This window comes from Phocoena sinus, chromosome 15 (genome assembly GCF_008692025.1).
Source record: "Phocoena sinus isolate mPhoSin1 chromosome 15, mPhoSin1.pri, whole genome shotgun sequence".
NCBI classification, from domain to species: domain Eukaryota; kingdom Metazoa; phylum Chordata; class Mammalia; order Artiodactyla; family Phocoenidae; genus Phocoena; species Phocoena sinus.
This window is the reverse complement of record NC_045777.1, coordinates 30,869,522-30,877,775: the sequence shown is the minus strand read 5'-3', so window position 1 is coordinate 30,877,775 and position 8,254 is coordinate 30,869,522.

The following is an 8,254-nucleotide window of genomic DNA, read 5'->3' as shown; positions in this document are numbered from 1 at the left end:
CAGGAAAATAAAATCATATCAAGCATTTTTTCCAACCACAGCACTATGAGACTAGAAATCAACTACAAGAAAAAAACTGTGAAAAACACAAACACGTGGAGGCCAAACCATATGGATGGCCAAAACAACCAATGGATCACTGAAGAAATTAAAGAGGAAATCAAAAAGTACCAAGAGAAAAATGAAAACAAAAACACCTATGGGATGCAGCAAAAGCAGTTCCAAGAGGGAAGTTTATATCAATACAATCTTACCTCAAGAAACAAAAAAAAAATCTCAAATAAACACCCTTACCTTACACCTAAAGAAACTTGAGAAAAACAAAACCCAAAGTTAGTAGAAGGAAAGGAATAATAAAGATCAGAGCAGAAATAAATGACATAGAGACTTAAAAAAAAAATAGAAAAGATCAATGAAACTAAAAGCTGGTTTTTAAAAAGATAAACAAAATTGATAAACCTTTAGCCAGACTCATCAAGAAAAAAAAGGGAGAGGGATCAAATCAATAAAATTAGAAATGAAAAAGGATAAGTTACAAATGACACTACAGAAATACAAAGGATCATAAGAGACCACAACAAACAACTATATGCCAATAAAATAGACAACCTAGAAGAAATGGACAAATTTTTACAAAGGTAAAATCTCTCAGGACTGAACCAGAGAAAAAATAGAAAATATGATCAGACTGATTACCAGGAATGAAATTGAATCAGTAATTTTAAAACTCCTAACAAATGGCTTCACAGGTGAAGTCTACCAAATATTTAGAGAAGAGTTAACACCTATCTTTCTGAAACCATTCCAAAAAAATTGCAGAGGAAGGAATACTTCTGAGCTCACTCTATAAGACCAACATCACCCTGATACCAAAAGCAGACAAAAAAAGAAAATTAGAGGCTAATATCACTGATGAACATAGATGCAAAAACCCTCAGCAAAATACTAGCAAACCAAATCCAACAATACAGTAAAGGGATTATACACCATGATCAAGTGGGATTTAATCCAGAGATGCAAGAATTTTCAATATCTACAAACCAATCAATGTGATACACCACATTAACAAACTGAAGAGTAAAAACCATATAGATGATCACCTCATTAGATGAAGGAAAAGCTTTTGATAAAATTCAACATCCAATTATGATAAAAACTCTCCAGAAAGCAGGTAAAGAGGAAACATACCTCAACATAATAAAGGCCGTATATATGACAAACCCACAGGTAACATCATATGCAATGATGAAAAGTTGAAAGCATTTCCTCTAAAGTCAGGAACAAGGCAAGGATGTCCACTCTTGCCACATTTGTTCAACATAGTTTTGGAAGTCCTAGCCACAGCAATCAGAAAAGTAAAAGAAATAAAATTTATCCAAATTGGAAAGGAAGAAGTAAAACTATCACTGTTTGCAGATGACATGGTACTGTACATAGAAAAACCTAAAGACCCCACCAGAAAACTACTGGAACTCATCAGTAAATTCAGTAAAGTTACAGGATATAAAATTTATACACAGGGGCTTCCCTGGTGGTGCAGTGGTTGAGAGTCCGCCTGCTGATGCAAAGGACACGGGTTCATGCCCCGGTCCGGGAAGATCCCACATGCCACAGAGCGGCAGGGCCCATGAGCCATGGCCACTGAGCCTGCGTGTCCAGAGCCTGTGCTCCACGATGGGAGAGGCCACAACAGTGAGAGGCCCACATACCACAAAAAAAAAAAAAATTAATACACAGAAATCTGTTGTATTTCTATACACTAACAGCATAGTATCATAAAGAGAAATTAAGGAAACAAGCCCATTTACCATCACATCAAAAAGAATAAAATACCTAGGAATAAATCTGCCTAAGGAGGCAAAAGACCTGTACTCCAAAAACTATAAGATGCTGACAAAAGAAATTGAAGATGACAAAACAGATGGAAAGATATACCATTTTCTTGGATCGGAAGAATCAATATTGTTAAAATGACCATAGTACCTAAGGTAACCTACAGTTTCATTGCAATCCTTATCAAAATGTCAATGGCATTTTTCACAGAACTAGAACAAATAATTTTAAAATTTGTACAACATAAAAGACCCCCCCAATAGCTAAGCAATTATTCAGAAAGAAGAATGGAACTGGAGGAATCATGACCCCTGACTTTAGACTATACTACAAAGCTACAGTAGTCAAAACAGTATGGTACTGGCACAAAAACAGACACATAGATCAATGAAAAAGAATAGAGAGATCAGAAATAAACCCACACACCTAGGGCCAATTAATCTATGACAAAGGAGGCAAGAATACACAACAGAGAAGAGACAATCTCTTCAATAAGTGGTGCTGGGAAAACTGGACAGCTACATGTAGAAGAATGAAATTAGAAGATTCTCCAACACCATATACAAAAATAAACTCAAAATGTATTAAAGTCCTAAATGTAAGACAGGATAGTATAAAACTTCTAGAGTATAACATAGGCAGAACACTCTTTGACATAAATCGCAGCAATATTTTTATGGATCCATCTCCCAAAGTAAAGGAAATAAAAGCAAAAGTACACAAATGGGACCTAATTAAGCTTTTGCACCACAAAGGAAACCATCAACAAAACGAAAAGACAACATACTGAATGGGAGAAAGTATTTGCAAATGATATGACTGATAAGGAATTAATATTCAACATATATAAAGCGCTCATACAACTCAACATTAAAAAAAAAAACTCCATTAATAAATGGGCAGAAGAACTGAATACACGTTTCTCCAAAGAGGAAATGCAGATGACCAACAGGCACATGAAAAGATGCTCACTAATCATCAGTGAAAATCAAAACTACAATGAGATATCATCTCACACCTGTCAGAATGGCTTTCATCAAAGAGAACACAAATAACAAATGCTGGTGAGGATGTTGGAGAAAAGGGAACCCTCATATACTGTTGGTGGGAATGTAAATTGGTGCAGTCACTGTGGAAAACAGGATGGAGGTTTCTTAAAAAGCTAAAAATAGAAATACCATATGCCCCAGCAATTCCACTCCTGGGTACATATCCAAAAAGAAACCAAAAATGCTAGTTCAAAAAGATACATGGATCCCAATGTCCACAGTAGCATTATTTACAATTGCCAAGATATGGAAACAATCTAAGTCCATCAACAGATGAATGCCTAAAAAAGATGTGAGATTTTATATATATATATATATATATAATCTCACACACACACACACACACACATATACACAATGGAATACCATTCAGCCATAAGAAAGAATGAAATTTTGCCATTTGCAGCAGCATGGATGGACTTGGAGGGCATTAGGCTAAGGGAAATAAGTCAGACAGAGAAAGACAAATACTGTATGATATCAGTGGTGTCTGGAATCTAAAAAATACAGTGAACTAGTGAATATAACCAAAAAAAAAGAAGCAGACTCACAGATATGGAGAACAAACTAGAGGTTACAAGTGGGGAGGGGCAGGGAGGGGCATTATAGGGGTGGGGAGTGGGAGGCACAAATTATTGGTTGTAAGATAGGTTTAAGGATGTAAGATAGGTATAATTTTTTAAATTAATAAATAAACAAACAAATAAATAAAATACCTTCCCCTCAGAACAAATAAAAAAATAAAAAGCACCTTCGCCTCAAAAAAAAAAGTCTACCTGAGTCTCCAGCCTGCTGGCCTGCCCTACAGATTTCAGACTCAAGACTGCAACTTAAACCCTTAATTTCCAGCCTGCCCTAAATACAGATTTTGGACTTGCCAACACACCACAATTGAGTGAGCCAATTCCTTGAAATAAAAATAAAGCTTAAATAAAGACTTCTAAATTTATTTATTTACAGATATGTATACCTCTCTCCTATTGGTTCTGTTTCTCTGGAAAACCTGACTGTTACAGCCCTGCAGATCAAAGAGCTAGATGGCCCACTTCGCAACTGACCACCTTTGTTAATAAGGACATGTGTCAATATTGTAAACAGAATGCACACTGGTAAAACATCATCCCATTTTACAAACAAACAAACAAAAAAACCCCAAGACAACTAAAAGTCCGTCAATTTAGGTCAATGAAGGTGCTACAAGAAAGGAAAATGCACGCAATATATTGTCTTACCCCTAAACATCCAAGGTATATTAACTATAAATATAGATGGTCACCCTCATCCCTGTTGATGCCTCTCAGAAGCATTCCTCCTAGGAGAAAGGTACTCATGCCTGCCCTAACAGACCAGGCTCCCTAGAATGTGTGAAAACCCTCCCCAGTCATCTATTGCAAAAGGCTGGAACTCTGGGACTGAGACATATACTCTAACCATCAGTGACACTCGAAGGTGCACAGTACTTCTGCTTTTGTACATTTATTCATTTCTTCATCTGTTGATTCATACTTTCACTATCTCCAGCTACCACAGGTAAACAATGAAATTACAAAACACTAATCAACAGAGGAATAAATCAAAGATACTGGGGACCCAGAGGAGGAGGTAAATGGGATTTTTGCCAACAATCCTCATGTGGATCAGAGTTATTATCACTATTTTACACTTATGGGGAAACGAAGGATCAGAGAGATTAAGTGACTAACCCATAGAGGACAGAGGAAGGGAGAACTGGTAGAAGCCCAAGAGATAAGGCATGGAGAACACTAAAGTGGGGAGAACCAGCCTCACTTCCTAATTTTTTTCCTGGGACACTTGGGATTTTTTGCTTCTTCAATCCTTCCTTTCCTTCAAGGAATCATTGTCAAGGGAAATCCTCCTTTCTTCACAGTCTTCTCCAGAGACTGAAACTTGCCCCAGGAAAAAGGAAATAGAAAATAGCTCTGTGCCATCTTATTTGTGAGCTGGAAGCTTGATATCCTAGCAGGAGTTGCCTCAGCTTCCCTAATTGGGATTGGAGTCATGCAACCCTCTCAAGTTGACTACATGTCACTTCCTCAGAGCTGACTGGCCTATTTTGATTCTGTTTTAGGAAATCTCCCTCATTAGCATTTGCTGCTCCATTTGGGGGTCAGGTTAGCCAAGTTTACACCTAGAATTTTCTCATATTTCTTTTCATTACCACAGAATATCCCTATGGAACTTGTTCCCCACTCCTCACAGTTCCACATCGCACAATGGGTAATCAGATCTTAGGGGCTGGAGGAGATGGTAACCTTACATGTCACCTCTACTAGGAGGTACAAAGAATTTGTAAAGTAATGAGAAACACTGGTTCTTGGAGTTAGAAGACCTAGATTGTAAGGGTGGGATTTGGGGCTCTAATAAAGGAAGGGAAGAGATTCCCCTTGGCACGGGGTGGACTCTACTAGAGAGGGGTTGCTTATTCTCCAGGGAGGTTAAAGCAATGCTAGCTGAGTTCCCACTGCCCACCTTAACTCTCCCTTTGCTTTCCCAGAGCTGAGTGAATTGGAATTATCATTGTCACCAGCACATTCCCAAATGGCATTCTCAACTCTAATGTTTTTTTAGTAAGCCATACTGGAAATGTGTACATTGGGCTTGGTCTAGAAGGAATAGCCACATGAAGAGTGTCAGCGGTCTGGGTAGAATATTAGCCAGGGGTTCAGATCAGCCAATCTACCTGCTCTTTTCACAATCCACCCATCGGGAATTGCCTCATTAATGCTCCAATGGACTCTTCCACTCTTGCTTTCCTGCAGCATAATGTCCTGCAGGCTGAATGGTCATCAATTCTATTCCCTATTCTTGAGCACTTGGCTGACCCACATTTCTCCCTTGCATCTAAGTGGGGGCATGAGCTTAGACATGAGCGCTGTGCTTGACTCCTAAAATGTCTACATAATCCTCCACAAAAGGAATCCCTTTTTTCTTTGGGCAGGTGGATCTAGACAATCTAGAAGAGGTCTCCAGGGCCCTGGAGAATTCCAGGGCTCTAGAAAATAGTGGCGTCACACATTGTGGCTTTGTCCAATATCCTGCTTCCCAGCCTATTTGCTCTCCTGAAGAAAATAAAAAGAAACAAAAGAATATATCTTTGGGGCAGAAGAAAACACAGCTGCAAAGCAAACAGCCACACCAAGGGTCCCCAGAGCAGTAGGCTGCTTGCCAGGCTTCAACGAGGAATATCATTCCACTGGTGCCCATCCCCATCCTCTACCATTTCTACTATGATGAGAAATATAGTCACTAACTTCCAACTCCATTAATTTTAGGCAAGTATTAGCATAAATAATCAAACAACGGGCCTCTCGTTCCCTGTAGCTTCTGTTGACATATGAATGAGGCTGCAAAGATGAATTACCAAGTACATATCTCCTTTCTGCTTATCTTTTCAGTAATATCTTTCTCCCACATACTCAACAATATCTTTTCCCCACATACTCCGTAACCCACAACCACTGAGAGGTAGCCAGCACCAAACTCTACTGTCCTTATGGTGGAATAGGGTAGCACTGAGCCCTCACCCCTTTACCCAGTACCCCTGTTGACCATAGTAGGCATCTAGGATGAATGGCACTATTAGGGGAATTGGAAGGCTTAAGTTTGGGGTCAGTCAGGTTGTGGGTCAGCTTGTAGCCAGAGCCATTATAAGCTTAAAGGTCAGGCCAGAGGTAGAGATCCATTTGCAGCTGAAGAATAGAAAGGATGTCTATGTTCTTCATAGGAACTGATCCCAGGAAGTGGCAGCATTAGCCAGGTTTTCTAGTTGACATACATGAATTTACACCCTTTCAGCCTCCACTGCTATTCTGAGGCAGGGAAGAATTGGAAAACAGTTCCTTTGCATTTGGATTTTCTTTGAGAATTCAACTGAAAAGAGTCTCCAGGACCCAGATACCAAACCCAAAGAAAACTTTTTGTCCATGGGAAAGATCTCCTCTTAAGTCTTCTGGGTAGCACTTTCTACAATTTGAATGTAAGCCCCAGGATGGCAGGGATTTTACTTTATACAACATCATATCCCCAGTGCCAGGTAAAGTTCTTAGCACATAGCTAGTGCTTAGTTAATTTGTGTTGAATGAATGAATAAAAGTTGTCCAGGCTTGGTGGGGTAGGAAGGAACTGTGGGTTGACTGGCTGGCCCCCACAAACAGGATATCTGTCAGGAATGCCTGCATTCTCTCCCATTCAACACCCTGACTGAAAGAAACAACCACCCTGCACCATTTCCATGAGTCCAAATCTCCTCATACCTCTCATGATCTCTTGTAGGGTTCCTTTAAACCTCCTCTTTAAGGGCTAAAGTCCCAGTTTACCAGCCTAGGAGTTAACTTCTCAGTTGTGGGATAAACCTTTCCTTTTTCTTTACTCTCACTCTAAAGGGATCTCATAAAGGAGATGCTTAGTTTTCCTTCTTACTCTAGAAGCCATGCTGTTGGATCACAAAGAACCCAAGGGCCAGCCAAGTCTCCAGGGCTCACAGGTCCAGCAATTTGATCCCTTCCCAGATTTGAGCATAATAAACTGGTAGAGAAAGCTCACAATTTCACACCTCCTGCCTTTCCCTCTTTCTTCCCCTAGAGCTCTAGAACCTCCAAAGCCCTCTTGTAGACCAAGATCTGAGACGTGGTAAAGCTGCCCCATCTCCTTCCAGGCACACTATCCCACAATTTCTCCTCACCCTGCTGGCAAGTATACCTCCAGCCAGCCTTATGCTGGTTCTCTAGACCAGGATCAGGCACAGATCTCTATGTGACACCTGTCAGGTAGCCCCCTACCACCCCAGGCTCAGCTTAGATTTAACTTTGTCTCCTATTCCCAGTCATCCTTGAAAACTGACCCAGCCCAGAATCAGATGTACTCCACGAGGGTTATCCCTGTCTTACACTGTGAGATGGCAGCCAGTCACAGACACAGAGGCTGCCATCTGACACTCCCATGTGAGAAGCTCCTGGCCTCTCCTTCCAGAGCCCTCTGCCCCTCCCCTTCAGAGAGGAAGCCCAAACCCACAGTTCTGCTTTTGATCAGCTGCCAAATAATCCTCATAAGGCACCTTGCTTTCAACTCTCCACAGTAAGCCCCCAAAGACCCAAGTAAAAGATGGAAGATGTAATGGGAAGCTGAGGGCCTTGGAAGAGCTGTTTCTAAGCTATGACTATAACAGCTTTGGCTTCCTAGGCTGGGGAGGGGATGGGGAGGGGGGTTACCCATCTCTCCCATTTTTCTTCTTTTCTCCAAAGCACCTTCTCATCTAGGACTCTCATACATCCTGAGATGTCATTCACAGCTAGTGGGCACTGAGGCCATGAGTTCTCTGCCCCCTCCCAGATACCTCTGTAAACAGGTCCTCA